This window comes from Amblyomma maculatum, unplaced genomic scaffold (assembly GCF_055883805.1).
Source record: "Amblyomma maculatum isolate TAMU_Amacu unplaced genomic scaffold, ASM5588380v1 scaffold_27, whole genome shotgun sequence".
NCBI classification, from domain to species: Eukaryota; Metazoa; Arthropoda; class Arachnida; order Ixodida; family Ixodidae; genus Amblyomma; species Amblyomma maculatum.
The window spans coordinates 945,952-956,993 of record NW_028146752.1 but is presented as its reverse complement, the minus strand read 5'-3'; positions in this window follow the sequence as shown (position 1 = coordinate 956,993).

Sequence of the window (11,042 nt, the reverse complement as noted above, 5' to 3'; positions counted from 1 at the left end):
GCCGTCTCTACAATCGTGTACTGTAATCGAGAAGTTGCGAAAAATGCTTCCAGCATATGGTCTACCAGAGTTGGTCGTGTCAGATAATGGCACATCTTTTGCAAGTAGATAAATGCAGTCTTTGCTGAACCTAAATGGTATACGCTACATGTATACAGCTCCGTACCACCTGGCAAGCAACGGAAGGGCAGAGCGTATGATCCGTGAACTGACGTGTGCATTACGGAAACCCAAACAGGGCAGCGTGTGCCCTGTCGAACTGGGTGGAAATCGAAGTGATGCCGTCTCTGCAATCGTGTACTGTAATCGAGAAGTTGCGAAAAATGCTCCCAGCATATGGACTACCAGACTTGGTCGTGCCAGATAATGGCACATCTTTTGCAAGTAGATAAATGCAGTCTTTCCTGAACCTAAATGGTATACGCTACATGTATACAGCTCCGTACCACCTGGCAAGCAACGGAAGGGCAGAGCGTATGATCCGTGAACTGAGGTGTGCATTACGGAAACCGAAACAGGGCAGCGTGTGCCCTGTGGAACTGGGTGGAAATCGAAGTGATGCCGTCTCTGCAATCGTGTACTGTAATCGAGAAGTTGCGAAAAATGCTCCCAGCATATGGACTACCAGACTTGGTCGTGTCAGATAATGGCACATCTTTTGCAAGTAGATAAATGCAGTCTTTCCTGAACCTAAATGGCATATGCTACATGTATACAGCTCCGTACCACCTGGCAAGCAACGGAAGGGCAAAGCGTATGATCCGTGAGCTGCCGTGTGCATTACGGAAACCGAAACAGGGCAGCGTGTGCCCTGTCGAACTGGGTGGAAATCGAAGTGATGCCGTCTCTGCAATCGTGTACTGCAATCGAGAAGTTGCGAAAAATGCTTCCAGCATATGGACTACCAGACTTGGTCGTGTCAGATAATGGCACATCTTTTGCAAGTAGATAAATGCAGTCTTTACTGAACCTAAGTGGTATACGCTACATGTATACAGCTCCGTACCACCCGGCAAGCAACGGAAGGGCGGAGCGTATGATCCGTGAGCTGCCGTGTGCATTACGGAAACCGAAACAGGGCAGCGTGTGCCCTGTCGAACTGGGTGGAAATCGAAGTGATGCCGTCTCTGCAATCGTGTACTGTAATCGAGAATTGGCGAAAAATGCTTCCAGCATATGGACTACCAGACTTGGTCGTGTCAGATAATGGCACATCTTTTGCAAGTAGATAAATCCAGTCTTTCCTGAACCTAAATGGTATACGCTACATGTGTACAGCTCCGTACCACCTGGCAAGCAACGGAAGGGCAAAGCGTATGATCCGTGAGCTGCCGTGTGCATTACGGAAACCGAAACAGGGCAGCGTGTGCCCTGTCGAACTGGGTAGAAATCGAAGTGATGCCGTCTCTGCAATCGTGTACTGTAATCGAGAAGTTGCGAAAAATGCTTCCAGCATATGGACTACAAGACTTGGTCGTGTCAGATAATGGCACATCTTTTGCAAGTAGATAAATGCAGTCTTTCCTGAACCTAACTGGTATTCGCTACATGTATACAGCTCCGTACCACCCGCCAAGCAACGGAAGGGCAGAGCGTATGATCCGTGAGCTGACGTGTGCATTACGGAAACCGAAACAGGGCAGCGTGTGCCCTGTCGAACTGGGTGGAAATCGAAGTGACGCCGTCACTGCAATCGTGTACTGTAATCGAGAAGTTGCGAAAAATGCTTCCAGCATATGGACTACTAGACTTGGTCGTGTCAGATAATGGCACATCTTTTGCAAGTAGATAAATGCAGTCTTTCCTGAACCTAAATGGTATACGCTACATGTATACAGCTCCGTACCACCCGTCAAGCAACGGAAGGGCGGAGCGTATGATCCGTGAGCTGCAGTGGGCATTACGGAAACCGAAACAGGGCACCGTGTGCCCTGTCGAACTGGGTGGAAATCGAAGTGATGCCGTCTCTGCAATCGTGTACTGTAATCGAGAAGTTGCGAAAAATGCTTCCAGCATATGGAATACCAGACTTGGTCGTGTCAGATAATGGCACATCTTTTGCAGGTAGATAAATGCAGTCTTTCCTGAACCTAAATGGTATATGCTACATGTATACAGCTCCGTACCACCCGGCAAGCAACGGAAGGGCGGAGCGTATGATCCGTGAGCTGCCGTGTGCATTACGGAAACCGAAACAGGGCAGCGTGTGCCATGTCGAACTGGGTGGAAATCGAAGTGATGCCGTCTCTGCAATCGTGTACTGTAATCGAGAAGTTGCGAAAAATGCTTCCAGCATATGGACTACAAGACTTGGTCGTGTCAGATAATGGCACATCTTTTCCAAGTAGATAAATGCAGTCTTTCCTGAACCTAACTGGTATGCGCTACATGTATACAGCTCCGTACCACCCGGCAAGCAACGGAAGGGCAGAGCGTATGATCCGTGAGCTGACGTGTGCATTACGGAAACCGAAACAGGGCAGCGTGTGCCCTGTCGAACTGGATGGAAATCGAAGTGATGCCGTCTCTGCAATCGTGTACTGTAATCGAGAAGTTGCGAAAAATGCTTCCAGCATATGGTCTACCAGACTTGGTCGTGTCAGATAATGGCACATCTTTTGCAAGTAGATAAATGCAGTCTTTGCTGAACCTAAATGGTATACGCTACATGTATACAGCTCCGTACCACCTGGCAAGCAACGGAAGGGCAGAGCGTATGATCCGTGAACTGACGTGTGCATTACGGAAATCGAAACAGGACAGCGTGTGCCCTGTCGAACTGGGTGGAAATCGAAGTGATGCCGTCTCTGCAATCGTGTACTGTAATCGAGAAGTTGCGAAAAATGCTTCCAGCATATGGACTACCAGACTTGGTCGTGTCAGATAATGGCACATGTTTTGCAAGTAGATAAATGCAGTCTTTCCTGAACCTAAATGGTATGCGCTACATGTATACAGCTCCCTACCACCTGGCAAGGAACGGAAGGGCAGAGCGTATGATCCGTGAGCTGACGTGTGCATTACGGAATCCGAAACAGGGCAGCGTGTGCCCTGTCGAACTGGGTGGAAATCGAAGTGATGCCGTCTCTGCAATCGTGTACTGTAATCGAGAAGTTGCGAAAAATGCTTCCAGCATATGGACTACCAGACTTGGTCGTGTCAGATAATGGCACATCTTTTGCAAGTAGATAAATGCAGTCTTTCCTGAACCTAAATGGTATGCGCTACATGTATACAGCTCCGTACCACCTGGCAAGGAACGGAAGGGCAGAGCGTATGATCCGTGAGCTGACGTGTGCATTACGGAATCCGAAACAGGGCAGCGTGTGCCCTGTCGAACTGGGTGGAAATCGAAGTGACGCCGTCTCTGCAATCGTGTACTCTAATCGAGAAGTTGCGAAAAATGCTTCCAGCATATGGACTACCAGACTTGGTCGTGTCAGATAATGGCACATCTTTTGCAGGTAGATAAATGCAGTCTTTCCTGAACCTAAATGGTATACGCTACAAGTATACAGCTCCGTACCACCCGGCAAGCAACGGAAGGGCGGAGCGTATGATCCGTGAGCTGCCGTGTGCATTACGGAAACCAAAACAGAGCAGCGTGTGCCCTGTCGAACTGGGTGGAAATCGAAGTGACGCCGTCTCTGCAATCGTGTACTGTAATCGAGAAGTTGCGAAAAATGCTTCCAGCACATGGACTACCAGACTTGGTCGTGTCAGATAATGGCACATCTTTTGCAAGTAGATAAATGTAGTCTTTCCTGAACCTAAATGGTATACGCTACATGTATACAGCTCCGTACCATCCGGCAAGCAACGGAACAGCGGAGCGTATGATCCGTGAGCTGCCGTGTGCATTACGGAAACCGAAACAGGGCAGCGTGTGCCCTGTCGAACTGGGTGGAAATCGAAGTGATGCCGTCTCTACAATCATGTACTGTAATCGAGAAGTTGCGAAAAATGCTTCCAGCATATGGTCTACCAGAGTTGGTCGTGTCAGATAATGGCACATCTTTTGCAAGTAGATAAATGCAGTCTTTGCTGAACCTAAATGGTATACACTACATGTATACAGCTCCGTACCACCTGGCAAGCAACGGAAGGGCAGAGCGTATGATCCGTGAACTGACGTGTGCATTATGGAAACCGAAACAGGGCAGCGTGTGCTCTGTCGAACTGGGTGGAAATCGAAGCTATGCTGTCTCTGCAATCGTGTACTGTAATCGAGAAGTTGCGAAAAATGCTCCCAGCATATGGACTACCAGACTTGGTCGTGTCAGATAATGGCACATCTTTTGCAAGTAGATAAATGCAGTCTTTCCTGAACCTAAATGGTATACGCTACATGTATACAGCTCCGTACCACCTGGCAAGCAACGGAAGGGCAGAGCGTATGATCCGTGAACTGAGGTGTGCATTACGGAAACCGAAACAGGGCAGCGTGTGCCCTGTGGAACTGGGTGGAAATCGAAGTGATGCCGTCTCTGCAATCGTGTACTGTAATCGAGAAGTTGCGAAAAATGCTCCCAGCATATGGACTACCAGACTTGGTCGTGTCAGATAATGGCACATCTTTTGCAAGTAGATAAATGCAGTCTTTCCTGAACCTAAATGGCATATGCTACATGTATACAGCTCCGTACCACCTGGCAAGCAACGGAAGGGCAAAGCGTATGATCCGTGAGCTGCCGTGTGCATTACGGAAACCGAAACAGGGCAGCGTGTGCCCTGTCGAACTGGGTGGAAATCGAAGTGATGCCGTCTCTGCAATCGTGTACTGTAATCGAGAAGTTGCGAAAAATGCTTCCAGCATATGGTCTACCAGACTTGGTCGTGTCAGATAATGGCACATCTTTTGCAAGTAGATAAATGCAGTCTTTGCTGAACCTAAATGGTATACGCTACATGTATACAGCTCCGTACCACCTGGCAAGCAACGGAAGGGCAGAGCGTATGATCCGTGAACTGACGTGTGCATTACGGAAATCGAAACAGGACAGCGTGTGCCCTGTCGAACTGGGTGGAAATCGAAGTGATGCCGTCTCTGCAATCGTGTACTGTAATCGAGAAGTTGCGAAAAATGCTTCCAGCATATGGACTACCAGACTTGGTCGTGTCAGATAATGGCACATGTTTTGCAAGTAGATAAATGCAGTCTTTCCTGAACCTAAATGGTATGCGCTACATGTATACAGCTCCATACCACCTGGCAAGGAACGGAAGGGCAGTGCGTATCATCCGTGAGCTGACGTGTGCATTACGGAATCCGAAACAGGGCAGCGTGTGCCCTGTCGAACTGGGTGGAAATCGAAGTGATGCCGTCTCTGCAATCGTGTACTGTAATCGAGAAGTTGCGAAAAATGCTTCCAGCATATGGACTACCAGACTTGGTCGTGTCAGATAATGGCACATCTTTTGCAAGTAGATAAATGCAGTCTTTCCTGAACCTAAATGGTATGCGCTACATGTATACAGCTCCGTACCACCTGGCAAGGAACGGAAGGGCAGAGCGTATGATCCGTGAGCTGACGTGTGCATTACGGAATCCGAAACAGGGCAGCGTGTGCCCTGTCGAACTGGGTGGAAATCGAAGTGACGCCGTCTCTGCAATCGTGTACTCTAATCGAGAAGTTGCGAAAAATGCTTCCAGCATATGGACTACCAGACTTGGTCGTGTCAGATAATGGCACATCTTTTGCAGGTAGATAAATGCAGTCTTTCCTGAACCTAAATGGTATACGCTACATGTATACAGCTCCGTACCACCCGGCAAGCAACGGAAGGGCGGAGCGTATGATCCGTGAGCTGCCGTGTGCATTACGGAAACCAAAACAGGGCAGCGTGTGCCCTGTCGAACTGGGTGGAAATCGAAGTGACGCCGTCTCTGCAATCGTGTACTGTAATCGAGAAGTTGCGAAAAATGCTTCCAGCACATGGACTACCAGACTTGGTCGTGTCAGATAATGGCACATCTTTTGCAAGTAGATAAATGTAGTCTTTCCTGAACCTAAATGGTATAAGCTACATGTATACAGCTCCGTACCATCCGGCAAGCAACGGAACGGCGGAGCGTATGATCCGTGAGCTGCCGTGTGCATTACGGAAACCGAAACAGGGCAGCGTGTGCCCTGTCGAACTGGGTGGAAATCGAAGTGATGCCGTCTCTACAATCGTGTACTGTAATCGAGAAGTTGCGAAAAATGCTTCCAGCATATGGTCTACCAGAGTTGGTCGTGTCAGATAATGGCACATCTTTTGCAAGTAGATAAATGCAGTCTTTGCTGAACCTAAATGGTATACGCTACATGTATACAGCTCCGTACCACCTGGCAAGCAACGGAAGGGCAGAGCGTATGATCCGTGAACTGACGTGTGCATTACGGAAACCGAAACAGGGCAGCGTGTGCTCTGTCGAACTGGGTGGAAATCGAAGTGATGCTGTCTCTGCAATCGTGTACTGTAATCGAGAAGTTGCGAAAAATGCTCCCAGCATATGGACTACCAGACTTGGTCGTGTCAGATAATGGCACATCTTTTGCAAGTAGATAAATGCAGTCTTTCCTGAACCTAAATGGTATACGCTACATGTATACAGCTCCGTACCACCTGGCAAGCAACGGAAGGGCAGAGCGTATGATCCGTGAACTGAGGTGTGCATTACGGAAACCGAAACAGGGCAGCGTGTGCCCTGTGGAACTGGGTGGAAATCGAAGTGATGCCGTCTCTGCAATCGTGTACTGTAATCGAGAAGTTGCGAAAAATGCTCCCAGCATATGGACTACCAGACTTGGTCGTGTCAGATAATGGCACATCTTTTGCAAGTAGATAAATGCAGTCTTTCCTGAACCTAAATGGCATATGCTACATGTATACAGCTCCGTACCACCTGGCAAGCAACGGAAGGGCAAAGCGTATGATCCGTGAGCTGCCGTGTGCATTACGGAAACCGAAACAGGGCAGCGTGTGCCCTGTCGAACTGGGTGGAAATCGAAGTGATGCCGTCTCTGCAATCGTGTACTGCAATCGAGAAGTTGCGAAAAATGCTTCCAGCATATGGACTACCAGACTTGGTCGTGTCAGATAATGGCACATCTTTTGCAAGTAGATAAATGCAGTCTTTACTGAACCTAAGTGGTATACGCTACATGTATACAGCTCCGTACCACCCGGCAAGCAACGGAAGGGCGGAGCGTATGATCCGTGAGCTGCCGTGTGCATTACGGAAACCGAAACAGGGCAGCGTGTGCCCTGTCGAACTGGGTGGAAATCGAAGTGATGCCGTCTCTGCAATCGTGTACTGTAATCGAGAATTGGCGAAAAATGCTTCCAGCATATGGACTACCAGACTTGGTCGTGTCAGATAATGGCACATCTTTTGCAAGTAGATAAATCCAGTGTTTCCTGAACCTAAATGGTATACGCTACATGTGTACAGCTCCGTACCACCTGGCAAGCAACGGAAGGGCAGAGCGTATGATCCGTGAGCTGCCGTGTGCATTACGGAAACCGAAACAGGGCAGCGTGTGCCCTGTCGAACTGGGTAGAAATCGAAGTGATGCCGTCTCTGCAATCGTGTACTGTAATCGAGAAGTTGCGAAAAATGCTTCCAGCATATGGACTACAAGACTTGGTCGTGTCAGATAATGGCACATCTTTTGCAAGTAGATAAATGCAGTCTTTCCTGAACCCAACTGGTATGCGCTACATGTATACAGCTCCGTACCACCCGGCAAGCAACGGAAGGGCAGAGCGTATGATCCGTGAGCTGACGTGTGCATTACGGAATCCGAAACAGGGCAGCGTGTGCCCTGTCGAACTGGGTGGAAATCGAAGTGACGCCGTCTCTGCAATCGTGTACTCTAATCGAGAAGTTGCGAAAAATGCTTCCAGCATATGGACTACCAGACTTGGTCGTGTCAGATAATGGCACATCTTTTGCAGGTAGATAAATGCAGTCTTTCCTGAACCTAAATGGTATACGCTACAAGTATACAGCTCCGTACCACCCGGCAAGCAACGGAAGGGCGGAGCGTATGATCCGTGAGCTGCCGTGTGCATTACGGAAACCAAAACAGAGCAGCGTGTGCCCTGTCGAACTGGGTGGAAATCGAAGTGACGCCGTCTCTGCAATCGTGTACTGTAATCGAGAAGTTGCGAAAAATGCTTCCAGCACATGGACTACCAGACTTGGTCGTGTCAGATAATGGCACATCTTTTGCAAGTAGATAAATGTAGTCTTTCCTGAACCTAAATGGTATACGCTACATGTATACAGCTCCGTACCATCCGGCAAGCAACGGAACAGCGGAGCGTATGATCCGTGAGCTGCCGTGTGCATTACGGAAACCGAAACAGGGCAGCGTGTGCCCTGTCGAACTGGGTGGAAATCGAAGTGATGCCGTCTCTACAATCATGTACTGTAATCGAGAAGTTGCGAAAAATGCTTCCAGCATATGGTCTACCAGAGTTGGTCGTGTCAGATAATGGCACATCTTTTGCAAGTAGATAAATGCAGTCTTTGCTGAACCTAAATGGTATACACTACATGTATACAGCTCCGTACCACCTGGCAAGCAACGGAAGGGCAGAGCGTATGATCCGTGAACTGACGTGTGCATTATGGAAACCGAAACAGGGCAGCGTGTGCTCTGTCGAACTGGGTGGAAATCGAAGCTATGCTGTCTCTGCAATCGTGTACTGTAATCGAGAAGTTGCGAAAAATGCTCCCAGCATATGGACTACCAGACTTGGTCGTGTCAGATAATGGCACATCTTTTGCAAGTAGATAAATGCAGTCTTTCCTGAACCTAAATGGTATACGCTACATGTATACAGCTCCGTACCACCTGGCAAGCAACGGAAGGGCAGAGCGTATGATCCGTGAACTGAGGTGTGCATTACGGAAACCGAAACAGGGCAGCGTGTGCCCTGTGGAACTGGGTGGAAATCGAAGTGATGCCGTCTCTGCAATCGTGTACTGTAATCGAGAAGTTGCGAAAAATGCTCCCAGCATATGGACTACCAGACTTGGTCGTGTCAGATAATGGCACATCTTTTGCAAGTAGATAAATGCAGTCTTTCCTGAACCTAAATGGCATATGCTACATGTATACAGCTCCGTACCACCTGGCAAGCAACGGAAGGGCAAAGCGTATGATCCGTGAGCTGCCGTGTGCATTACGGAAACCGAAACAGGGCAGCGTGTGCCCTGTCGAACTGGGTGGAAATCGAAGTGATGCCGTCTCTGCAATCGTGTACTGTAATCGAGAAGTTGCGAAAAATGCTTCCAGCATATGGTCTACCAGACTTGGTCGTGTCAGATAATGGCACATCTTTTGCAAGTAGATAAATGCAGTCTTTGCTGAACCTAAATGGTATACGCTACATGTATACAGCTCCGTACCACCTGGCAAGCAACGGAAGGGCAGAGCGTATGATCCGTGAACTGACGTGTGCATTACGGAAATCGAAACAGGACAGCGTGTGCCCTGTCGAACTGGGTGGAAATCGAAGTGATGCCGTCTCTGCAATCGTGTACTGTAATCGAGAAGTTGCGAAAAATGCTTCCAGCATATGGACTACCAGACTTGGTCGTGTCAGATAATGGCACATGTTTTGCAAGTAGATAAATGCAGTCTTTCCTGAACCTAAATGGTATGCGCTACATGTATACAGCTCCATACCACCTGGCAAGGAACGGAAGGGCAGTGCGTATCATCCGTGAGCTGACGTGTGCATTACGGAATCCGAAACAGGGCAGCGTGTGCCCTGTCGAACTGGGTGGAAATCGAAGTGATGCCGTCTCTGCAATCGTGTACTGTAATCGAGAAGTTGCGAAAAATGCTTCCAGCATATGGACTACCAGACTTGGTCGTGTCAGATAATGGCACATCTTTTGCAAGTAGATAAATGCAGTCTTTCCTGAACCTAAATGGTATGCGCTACATGTATACAGCTCCGTACCACCTGGCAAGGAACGGAAGGGCAGAGCGTATGATCCGTGAGCTGACGTGTGCATTACGGAATCCGAAACAGGGCAGCGTGTGCCCTGTCGAACTGGGTGGAAATCGAAGTGACGCCGTCTCTGCAATCGTGTACTCTAATCGAGAAGTTGCGAAAAATGCTTCCAGCATATGGACTACCAGACTTGGTCGTGTCAGATAATGGCACATCTTTTGCAGGTAGATAAATGCAGTCTTTCCTGAACCTAAATGGTATACGCTACATGTATACAGCTCCGTACCACCCGGCAAGCAACGGAAGGGCGGAGCGTATGATCCGTGAGCTGCCGTGTGCATTACGGAAACCAAAACAGGGCAGCGTGTGCCCTGTCGAACTGGGTGGAAATCGAAGTGACGCCGTCTCTGCAATCGTGTACTGTAATCGAGAAGTTGCGAAAAATGCTTCCAGCACATGGACTACCAGACTTGGTCGTGTCAGATAATGGCACATCTTTTGCAAGTAGATAAATGTAGTCTTTCCTGAACCTAAATGGTATAAGCTACATGTATACAGCTCCGTACCATCCGGCAAGCAACGGAACGGCGGAGCGTATGATCCGTGAGCTGCCGTGTGCATTACGGAAACCGAAACAGGGCAGCGTGTGCCCTGTCGAACTGGGTGGAAATCGAAGTGATGCCGTCTCTACAATCGTGTACTGTAATCGAGAAGTTGCGAAAAATGCTTCCAGCATATGGTCTACCAGAGTTGGTCGTGTCAGATAATGGCACATCTTTTGCAAGTAGATAAATGCAGTCTTTGCTGAACCTAAATGGTATACGCTACATGTATACAGCTCCGTACCACCTGGCAAGCAACGGAAGGGCAGAGCGTATGATCCGTGAACTGACGTGTGCATTACGGAAACCGAAACAGGGCAGCGTGTGCTCTGTCGAACTGGGTGGAAATCGAAGTGATGCTGTCTCTGCAATCGTGTACTGTAATCGAGAAGTTGCGAAAAATGCTCCCAGCATATGGACTACCAGACTTGGTCGTGTCAGATAATGGCACATCTTTTGCAAGTAGATAAATGCAGTCTT